The sequence below is a fragment of the Asparagus officinalis genome, chromosome 8 (genome assembly GCF_001876935.1).
Source record: "Asparagus officinalis chromosome 8, Aspof.V1, whole genome shotgun sequence".
Classification (NCBI taxonomy): Eukaryota; Viridiplantae; Streptophyta; class Magnoliopsida; order Asparagales; family Asparagaceae; genus Asparagus; species Asparagus officinalis.
In genome coordinates this window covers 104458167-104470429 of record NC_033801.1, presented here as the reverse complement: position 1 = coordinate 104470429, position 12263 = coordinate 104458167, and positions in this window count along the sequence as shown.

Sequence of the window (12263 nt, the reverse complement as noted above, 5' to 3'; positions counted from 1 at the left end):
ATTTTAAGTCTAATATCATGTTAAGTCTAATTTAAATTAGACTTAAAATGATTTAAATTAGACTTAAAACGATTTAAATTAGACTTAAAATGATTTAAACTGGACTTAACACGAATCAAATTGGACTTAACACGAACCAACATGGATTTAACACGAACCAAACTAGACTTAACATGAACCAAACTGGACTTAACACTAAACTAGATTAAAATTAGACTTAAAAGGAATTAAGTTAGATTTAGCATATATGAAATTGGACTTAACATGAAGCAAAATTAGACTAAACTTAAAATATAATTCATGTTAAGTCTAATTCTACTTATTTTAAGACTTAAAATAAGTTGAATTAGACATAACATAATTTAAATTAGACTTAAAAGGAATTAAATTAGACTTAACATGAATCAAACTGGACTTAATACGAATCAAATTGAACTTAATTAATATAAAATTAGACTTAAAACATGTTAAATTAGACTTAACATGATTCATGTTAACTCTAATTCAATTTATTTTAGACCTAAAACAAGTTGAATTAGACTTAACATAATTTAAATTTTAAAAATAATTAAATTAGACTTAACGTCAACCAAACTGGACCTAACATGATAAATCTAGAGAGAACAAAGAGGGAGGAGGAAAATGAGGGTATTTTGGGCTTTTATGTTTGTTTCTCTCTCTTTATGCTTAGTTGACATGATAATTACATGGAAAAATAGTTGCAGTACATGATGTGACATTTCTTGGGCTGAACCACATGGAAAAAAAATGGAGGGGCTGCAGCATATGAAGATTTTACTTTTGGGGCCTTGACACAATTTTCCCTTATACTAAAATTGTTTGCTAGTTTCTTTGGATTTATTTGCATATATACCCCTCAAGTCTTATTTATTCACAAATGTCCCTCTAATCCTTGGTGTATGCAAAATTAACCTTCAATACCTCGCATTGATATATTTTGCTCCTTCCGCTTCACAATGTTAGTTTTTAATTGAGATTTTGTTACAGACATATTGGAAATTACTAAAAAGTTTGACATGGCCTTATTTAAAGATCAACATTGTCGAGTAGGAGGAGTGGAAAAACCCAATACACTAGTTTTGAAAGATAATTTTGCAAATATTCAGATTTAAAGAATAAATTTGCAAATATGAGATTTGAGGGTATACATGCAAAAAATCTCTAACTTCTTTCTCTATATTATTTACTAGGAAAATTTGTGCTTGAGCTTTGATATTTTTTTGCTCCTTCCAATTAACAATTTTGGTTTTTAAATGAGATTTTGTTACAAACATATTGGAAATTATTGAAAAGTTTGACATGACCTTATTTAGAAATCAACATTGTTGAGCAGGAGGAGTGGGAAAAAAACCCCAATATGCTAGTTTTGGAAGATAATTTTGCAAATATTCAGATTTAAAGAGTAAATTTGCAAATATAAGATTCAAGGGTATATATGCAAAAAAATCTCTAATTTCTTTCTTTATATTATGTACTAGGAAAATTTGTGCTTGTGCTATGAGGATATATATCCAAAAAAAAAATCTCTAATTTCTTTCTCTATATTATTTACTAGGAAAATTTGTGCTTTGGAATTTGAAAGTAGTTTCAACATCTCTTCTTTTGACTCATTTCGTTGTTGCAACAGCATTTCTGTGTTATAATAATTATTAATTAGATATAGTTGAAATAACACGATATTCCTTAAAATGAATAGTTCCTCCAATGTTTCCTTCTTGTTGTTGTTATTTAACTATTCATAAATTATTTTGATACGTGATTTGCATAATCGTGATATTTGTTTGATTATTATTTGTCTCCATAATGTATGCGGTTGGGGGGGGGGTGGGGGATTGGGGATCATTTATAGAAAAAAAAAACTATTTAAAAGTTTTTAAACAGTGACCACGGGCCTGTTGAACTTAAACATGATTAATTCATAGAGATTAAACAAATATAACAAGAGCGGAAGCTATACATGAATTCATTGTTTGGATCCGAATTAGGGTTTTGATGATCTTCTAATCTTCGGGTTTCTCTTTTAGTATCTCTTTAGATGGGGATTAGAGATTAGAGTGTGTTAACCCTAGATTAGGGACCATAACCCCATATATATATATATATAAGGATAGCAATACACACTGATAAACATATGTGCTCACAAATTAGATTTAATTAGATTTAAATCCAACAGGGCAACTTTGATAGCTTGTTGGGAAGTAATAGGCTTAATCTTGATTTGGTGGACGGTACCAAAAGTTTAGCTATCAAATATTGGCCCCAAACTTCTATGTTAAACTCATCACTTTTTCTTACTCTCTTGCAGCTTAACTTGTAAAAAATGAATTTAGACCGTTTCTAAGAAATTATTAAACAGCAAGGCGATAAAGCCACTGCGATTTTGGGGGAAAACCCATCTTAAATTGTGAGGCATTAAAATAGAAAACAGAATTGACAATATATATATAGGAGGAAGAAACGGGCCGGACAAAGTAATATAAAGAATTTAATAGTTATGATTTATCTTAGCTGTTAGCCTCGAGAGAACAAGTAGCTAGGTCAATTCGAGATAAGTATAAATACCATCTCAAAGTTAGAGTAGTATTCAAATAGAAACCGTAGAGTACACATTAGTTAACAGTATTTTATTGAGAAATATACTGAGGGAGTGTTCAGTAAAAAACTGTATATATGACAAAATAATATTAGAATATATTAATGGATAAATTTTTGAAAGAGATCATAGTTTAAATTTAATTAGCAAAATTTACCTAATTATTTAATTAGCAAAAGTGATCACTTTTTAGTCAAGTCAGCACAATTGCTAAAAAGTGATCAATTTTACAAAATATAAAATTTAAAAATATAGAACTACTAGTCACTTGTAATTAGTATTCACTAATTATCTCTCCTCTCTCGTCGCCCAAATCCCCCCTTTGTCTCCTCGTCTTTCTCTCTCTTCCTAAATCATGCCGACTCTGACTCTATGATTCTACTCCGACCAAACCCCTAATGCCACGTCGCCGCTAAATCCATCTCCTCCTGATTGTTACATTTAATTGCACTTTTATACCATTATTATCCATTTTATTTGAATAAATATATCCATGAATAATGTTTTTTTATCTTAATCTATATGTAATGAAGAATTTATCGAATAAGAGTTTAAAGGAATCTAAGTACCTTATTTTGAAGCCCATATTGAAGTCTCGAGGAAGCCCAAGAAAAGCCCAATGAAAATATAATAAAAACAACCATGATAGTTCATCATTAGAGGTGCTATGAATTATTTTAAGTAAAAATGTACAAGATAATTTTATTTGATCCAGCGAAGAATTATATCGTATTGTCCATCTTTCGATTATGAATCAAATGAATCAAGTTTGAATCAAATTGAAGCTGTAGAACTCAAGATATGGTCATTTTAGTGAAGCAGTGGCGGAATTGTAAGTTAGCTACTTGAGCAAATCTATTAGTTACAATAGCTAATTGATTCGCTAATCAAGTATCTACTATAGCTAATAGATTATTTTGTAACAAAAATGATTTAATGGTTGATTTTTTATTTCTTAGAGCCCAAGCTTGATCAAATGGCCATTACCGATTACTATAGGCTATACATAGAGGTGGAGAGTAAGTGATTTGGATATATAAAATATTATAAACTCTATTTTAGAGAGGCGAGTTACTCCTAATTAAGAAGACTATTCCAATTATAAATATTTTATTTACAATAAATAAAAAATTATATTTTTCTATTTTCTTTCTTCTTCTCCTTTGATGATGAGGATTTGCTTCTCAAGGGGCCAGCCCTTGCAATGTAAGTCTTTATTTTTTTGTTTTTATTTTCTTATTTTAGGATTGCATATTTTAGGATTTTATTTCTTGTTTTTATTTTATGTTTGGTAGATTAGATTTATTACCTTATAATATAGATTTATTTCATGCTTTGTTTGTAGATTTCTTTTGTTACTCTTTTATTATCTTGTAGTGTAGATCTTTTTCTCTCTTTATTTGATTTGCAATTTAGATTTACTTTCTTACCTTTAATACCTTCTAGTATAAATTTTCTTTGCTTGTTTTTATTTTGTAATACTAGTAGCTAACTCTTATAGGAAGTCTAGAATTAGATGAAACTAATTTAAATTCTTTTTGGTTTTTAAATTACTCTCTTTGTGCTTAAAATGATTATGCTTGGAATAATCAATTAGAGATCTAATTGGTAGAAAAAAAATTTGATAGTCTATATTTTCTTTGAGTGTTTTAATAGGTTATATTTATTCAATTCTAGGCCTACTATCTAGTTGTTTATTTATTTTCATGAATGATGATATTTCTTGGATATAAATTTGATAGGTTATTCTTATTTTGAGTAACTTGATAGTCTATGCTTAAGAATTTTAAAATAACATGTAAATAAAAAGAGAGTAATTCTTAATTCTAAATTGAAATTAACTAGTAGATTCAATATTGTATTATTAGTTTTCTCTCTTGATTTTCTCCATCTTTTCTTGTTTTGATTTCTTATTTTAATTTCTTATTTTGATTCTCCTTTGTTTTTTTTGTCATCTCTTTCTCTCTTTCTTCCCTCTTGTTTTAGCTTTTTATTTTTGTGATAGCCCTCTACCAAAAAAACACACCACTCTCATTCTTTTTTTCTACACAGTTTAAGAACCCCTTTAGATTAGTGTAATACTCTCCTTCCCTATGGATCAATATCTTAAATATGATAACTTGATTGTGGTGCACTTGCAATTTAGCATATTTCTATTATCAATAAGTTTTTGGCGCCATTATTGGGGAATGTACTTGTAATTAGGATTCTTCTATTTTAGTTCTTTGATTTATATGTTTAATTATGAAGGATTGAACTAGAAGAAGATTAAAGATTAGAGAAGAAGATTTGCTTTAAGAGGGGCCAACCTCTTTAAAAGGTGAATTGTCTTTCTTGTGATTTTCAATTCCATCCTCTAGTTAGGTTTTCACAATTAGATACAATTAGGAGTAAATAAATAAAAAATAAAATTTTCTCTTATTGACTATGATAAAATCCATTATCCATTTTAATAACTACTCAATAAGATAATAAATTCAAATAAGAGTTCTCCTTCCCACATTTATTTATTTCTTGACCCTAATTAAAAAAATAAAAAATTATTTTTGCATGCTCTTGTAGTTGCTTTTAATTCTTTATTTAGTTATAGGAATTTACCAAAGTGAATTGGGCATTTTGATTTGAGCACTCACTTGAAAATATTCATAATAGTTTAATCAAGATAATATGACAGATTTAATTACCCTTTCATTAGCACACAAATCACTAATTCCTCACTACACCAATCCTAATATTTTAAAAATCATTAGACGTTGGCCCGTAAGGATTCAAGCTCATTAAAGAACAAAAAACTCTTAAAGTGAACTAGTTTAAGTTTGTTTAACTCCCTTGGTATCTACGGCAATGTTTAGGGTTTGTGTAGGGCACTTTGTAAGGAAAGAGATACTTGATCATTGACCTCTCTCTAGTATTTTTCTTACCTGGCTAACTGATCAAGTAAAGGTAGGTCTATTCACTCAAAGAGTTTTTTGTTAGATGTTGATCTAGTTGATTTTAGACTTAACCCTAAAATTAAGGGTGATTGTTTTAAGTGATTGCTCTTGATTTGTTTAGCTAGATCTTTTTCTCCTTCTTTTTCTTTTCAAAAACCTTGTAGATCTTTTAGTTTTTGTTTCCCTTCTAACAAATATAAATAAAAAATCTCTTTAGATCTTTTTCTTAGGTTTTATAAATTAAAAATAACTACAAAAAGTGCTTTCATTAGTGTATGCATGTTTGGGTTAGGGATAATATAAATTGCTTAATAAATATTGAATCTATTTTTGAAATATAAGAAATGACTAATCTAAATCCAAGTGTTCATCATGATAAGTTTTATCCTACTAGAAATACAATCTCATCTTGTATTAGATTTCCCGCAGTTGATGGTGCTAATTATGAGCTTAAATCTCACTTCATAACATGCTTTCCAAGTTTTTAAAAAATGAGTCCAAATATGCCTATATTTTTATATCCATGTTTGAGGAAGATTGTCTTATGATTAATATTAGAGAGATATGTGAGAATGCAACTAAGCTCAGATTTGTCCCCTTTGTCCTTAAGAATAAGGCTAAAATGGTTGTATAGCTTGCCCATAAATTCTATCTCTACTTAAGACGATTTACCAATACATAAAATGGTAAAGTTTAAGAACAACATTCAGTCTTATAGGACAATCTCAAGGGAATCATTCTGAAAGTATTTTTATATGTTCAAGTATCTTCTTATCTAATATTCTCATTATGGTTTAAAATAATAACATTTATGCTAAATTATCTATGAAGTATTAGATTATTCTCCAAAGATATTATTAGAATCTATGTGTCAAGGGGATTTTACGAAGAATTCCGCTGATGAATTCTGAAAATTCTTAGAGAATTTGTCTTAAAAAATCATGCAATGAGAACACTATGATGAAAGTGTTTTATCAGTTCCCCCAACCAAAGTCACTGGTCTTTCTTTGAAGTCCATAGCCTCTGGAGTGAAAATGGCTATAACTTTTCATAGGTTAAAAGACCTAGAAATTAAAGAATAAGCATCAGCTCAAATCAATTAAGTCTCTATCCTAGGATATCCTAGTAAATGGCTTGTTCATGGTCATTGTCATTCTTCTGGGTAAGGAGTGCTCCAAGAGAATGGTCCATTGCTCTGACATATATCAGGAATAGTTTACCTGGTGCACCTAGAACCGACGGCTTCGTGAGATAACCCTTGATCTCATTGAAAGCTTCTTGGCAGGTATCATCCCAGACAAACAAAACACCTTTCTTTATGAGTCTCTGAAATGGTTGACATTTCTCAAATTGGTTGGCGATAAACTAATGGATGTAGTTTAATTGTCCTTGTAGTCTTCTGAGTTCTTTGATATTCCTCGGAGGTGGCATCTCTAGGATGAATTTCACTTTTTTGGGATCGACATGTATTCCTTTGGATGTCAGAATAAATCCTAAAAATTTGCCTAATGATACCCCCATGAAGAATTTGGTTGGGTTTATTTTAAGATTGTGTTTTCGCATAATTTCGAACATTGTTCTCAAATCACTGACATGGTCTTGAATGTGATGACTTTTGATCGTGAGGTTGTCAATGTAGCACTCCACTGTCTTACAAAAGATCATGTTCATAGAATTTTGATAAGTAGCTCCATCATTTTTTAGACCAAAGGATATTACTGTATAACAAAATACTCCAAGGGGTGTTCTGAAAGCTGTGTGCTTCTAATTATCAGGATGCATTTTGATTTGATTATATCAAGAAAACCCGTCCATGAAAGACATCCTCTCAAACTCACATGTGTTGTCAACCATAACATTCATGATAGGGAGAGGAAACGTGTTTTTCGGGCAAGCGAGATTGAGATCCTAAAAATCAATACGGATTCGGATCTTGCCGCTCTTTTTTATCACTACCAAAATGTTGGCTAGCCAATCGGGATGTTGTTCTTCACGGATGGATCTACATTCAATGAGTTTGCAGATTTCCTTCTCTATTTGCTCTATCAACTCAGGATGGAAGTGTCATTGCTATTGCTTGATGATACGAGTAGCCATGCGAGCACCCTTTAGTCGCGGAATTACCAAAAGGTGGGTTGATAAGAGGACGACCAAAACACAAGAACAATTCAATTTGGCGAAGGAAAATACCTTCTCTAGATTATGAAGAACAAAAGATTACAATCTCTCCCTCACAATCTCACTCTAAAATTGAAGAACAAGCTCTCCAAATCTCAATCTAGAATCTAATCTCTCTTGATTAAACTCTCTGATCTAAAAGATGTTTAGAAACCCTAAAACAATCCCTTATATGGGTGTACAAACGTGGATGGCAATTTGGTAAATAACCAGACCTAAAACTAACAGGAATTCGTGTGAACAGAATCCCAAACGAACTAGGAAACCATCGATGAGTCGACTCATGACTGAGATGAATCGAATCGTCAGAAACTGGACAAAACTCAAAAACCAGTGATGAGTCGACTCATGACAGTCATGAGTCGACTCAACCTGATGAGTCGACTCATGACTGTTATGAGTCGACTCACGAGCTAAAAACTGAATACTTTGATTCTTCTGCTCGTCATCTCGTTCCACGTTTCCTCCTGCGTTCCCTTGTGCTGTTTGACATCTCTATTCTCATGCTATCATGAGAATCATCTATCCTCAAACTCCCATGAGGATCTCTAAGTTCTGAAGAGAAGATACACCCGTAGCATGGGTCCCCTCTTTAAGAACTTGAAGTCCCATTCAAGTTAGAACCTTTGCTGAGGAAACTCTCGAGCTCCTCCATCTTTTCTGCACCACCTGGCCTTGCTAGGAACCCGGTCTCGACGTCCGATCGGAAACAACTCATTCGTACTACGTCTCATCATAGTCACCGTTCGCTCTAAGTTGCAATCCTTTATCGATGGCTTTTCTGGAAGTCTAATGCATAGCGAGACAAACTTCTTTCTTGCATTCACTAGTCTCTTTGCTCGCGTCACTGTCCCCAAGCTTGTCTCCTTCGGAAGAGATGCCGAACATAATATGAACCTTTCACCATCCTTAGTGAAGGTGTACTTCTGAGCCCGCCTCTCGTAGATCGCATATCTATCCCATAAGTGCGGATTGCCCAATATAATCTGACAAACATCCAATGGAATGATGTCGCATGTGACCTCGTCAATATACGACTCGTGGAGCGCAAATCTGACAGTGCATTGATCAACTACACTCAGTTTCTCCTCCTTCTGAATCCACCCTAATGGATAGGGCTTCAGATGCTTGACCATCTTCAGACCTAGCTTTTGCACCAATGCCTCGGATATCAAATTCTTTTCGCTGCCCGAATCAATAATGGCATCAACCAAACTGGTCTTCACTTGCAACTTAAGAACAAAGAGTTGCTCTCTCGGGTCGTCGTCCTCTTTCGTAGCCTGTTTCCCCGCCATAAGGTTGAGACTGTTGTTGGACTCTGTCATCACCGGGACTTCCTTCGGACCTTGAGCTATCATGTATGCCTTTTTCTCCTCCTTCTTCTTCAACCCTCTTGGCTTGAGATGAGGATACTTCTCCCAGAACCGATCAGCTGTATGCCCTGTCTTCTCGTAGTAACTATAAACCAGCCCTGCTTTCCCTGGATCACCCTTCTTCTTCTCCTCCTTAGATTGAGAACCACTAGACTCGCCTCCCGTCTGTTTGGAGTCTCTCTTAGCCTCGTTGCCCTTCTTTTGCTTACCCTCGATGGCAATTGCCTTCATGCTCGCCTCTGCGATTGATTCCACCGTGAATAGCCTCATCTCCTTTCGGGTGTGATCGCTCAATCCTGCCATATACTTCATAAACACGGAATATTCCTCTGTCTCAATGTTGAGGACCATCGCCTATTGCTATAATTCTGTGGTGTATTCTTGAACGGTTTAATTGACCCTTTGGCGCAAGCCGTACGACTTGTACCAACGCTCTTCAAGGAATCCCACTGGGTAGAACTGCTTCCTAAGTAGCTCCTTGAACTTGTTCCACGACGCCGCCTTCTTCTCCTGCTTGCAGTAGGATTTCCATCACGTCAACGTGTGCCCTGAAAGCTTCAAAGTCGCGAACATAATCTTCTCTTTCGACGAATAGCCATAAAGAGTAAATTACGTCTCCATCCACTCGATCCAGTCATCAAGCCTCTTGATGTCAACACTCCCATCATAAATAAGAATCTCCACCTTGAAGTCAATCTTCAGGTTCTGATAAGAATTCTTACCCCCTTGATGCAATGCAGTCTTAACAGTCTCCTCCTCCTCGTCGGAGTCTGAATCTACTCTTTCCACATCGGACTCAACAATTTTCTTCGAAGAAGATTCACCTTGTTTGCCACCTCCATGGATAAGACTGACGAGTTGTGTGAGAGTCGAACCTATCGTCTTAATCTGCTTCTCCAATGCATCAATCCTCGCTGAATTATCTCCTTCAGCCATCTTCTCCTTCCTTAAATCTCGGACTCCTTCTAATGAAATAAGGACCTCGCCAAGCTCCTTGTATTAGGATCGAGTAAGGACCATACACAGGATGCCCCTTCACCGGATCTGATGCTCTGATACCAACTTGATACGAGTAGCCGTGCGAGCACCCTTTGGTCGCGGAATTACCAAAAGGTGGATTAAGAAGAGGATGACCAAAACACAAGAACAATTCAGTTTGGTGAAGGAAAATACCTTCTCTAGATTATGAAGAATAAAAGATTACAATCTCTCCCTCACAATCTCACTCTAGAATTGAAGAACAAGCTCTCCAAATCTTAATCTAGAATCTAATCTCTCTTGATTAAACTCTCTGATCTAAAAGATGTTTAGAAATCCTAAAACAATCCCTTATATAGGTGTACAAACGTGGATGACAATTTAGTAAATAACCAAACTCAAAACCAATAGGAATTCGTGTGGACAGAATCCCAAACGAACCAAGAAATCATCGATGAGTTGACTCATGACTGAGATGAGTCGACTCGTCAGAAACTGGACAAAACTCAAAAACCGGCGATGAGTCGACTCATGACAGTCATGAGTCGACTCAACCTGATGAGTCGACTCATGACTGTTATGAGTCGACTCACGGGCTAAAAACTGGATACTTCGATTCTTCTGCTCGTCATCTCGTTCCACGCTTCCTCTTGCGTTCCCTTGTGCTGTTTGATACCTCTATTCTCATGCTATCATGAGAATCATCTATCCTTAAGCTCCCATGAGGATCGCTAAGTTCTGAAGAGAAGATACACCCGTATCACTTGACTGGCTTAACGCTAGAGTTGATGTCAAGGAAATGTACAACCACATTAGGATCCAGACCCGACATGTCTTCATAGTTCCAGGCGAAGACATCAATTTATTCTTGTTGGAGAACAATGAATTCTTACTTTTTTAGCAAATGATAGACTCTCGCTGATGAACTATTTGGTGGAAAATTTATAGTAAATAAAATGAAAGAAATTTGATTTGTATTCTTTCGATCTTAATTACAAATTAAATTTCCGATTACAAAAGAGAGGAGAATTGATCTGAATTCCTCCCTTTTGTTTAATTTTGGGTTCTTCACAGTGGCGATGGAGTGCCTCCTTCGAATGCTCGCATCAAATTTGCTCTCTGTTGATGATCTGCACGTCTCAATTCGCTGGAACGACTAACTTGTATGGCAAGTTTGATTAAGAACTCTTAATGAGTTTTGTAACTCAGAACAAGTTGAAAACTCTGTGAAAAGAGTTGTTTGAACCGAATAATCGGTTAATAGCCAAGTAGATTTATTTGTTGTTGAGGGATGCTCCAAGATTTGATCTTCTAGCTACCAATAACTCTAAACTCCAGAAAAATCCGTCCTTAATCTCCAAAAATTCAACCTGAAAATCCAACCTCTTACTTGGTTGAGTAAGGTGATTATTTATAGGGGGTAAGGGGTGTAACCAACCCCTAAATCCACTCCTAAGTGGGCGAAAATCCCTCAAGACGTGGGATAAACGGTTTTGATGCCGTTCAGCTTGTGTTTGAACAAGTCAAACACCTAAATCAGCGTTACAGGCTTTAACTCTGTGTCTTAGACTTGAGACGCAGAGTTGGGTGCTTGCTTAGAATTGAAAACGCAAGGGTCGCTTGCGTTTTGGGTCTTAACTCTACGCCTCAGACTTGGGACGCAGAGTTGGGTATCTGCTGATGATTGAAACGCACAGGTCATTCGCGTTTTGCCTGTTGAAGGTCAAAAACGTAGGGATCGCCTGCTCTTCAAAGGCTGAAACGCAAAGGTGGATCCTGCATTTAGAAGGGGCTAATGACTTGTAACCTCTTCTATAAAGCATTACAAAGATCATTGTTCAGTAATCTTTGCTTTAGCTGTTTTGAGATGTGAAAGTTGTCAGATTATAACTCTCACAGTTGAGGGTAAAGGCCACTGAATAGAGTTTTCATCAGTCGTCGGGAGGGTCATTGAATTGTAATTCCTCTCGATCTATGTGAAAAGTCCTCTATTTGCAGCTTTCATTTGTTGACAGGAGAGTCGTTGGATTGTAACTTTCTTTGTTAATATGTTGATGGATGCTTGATAACGATCAGCCATCTATTGTGATTTTTAGACAGCCTACAGAACCCTCTCCAAAGTTTTTGAAAGTTCGCGATTGACTGGGATAAATTTTTTGAATACTTTGGATCCCGAGATATTGTTGC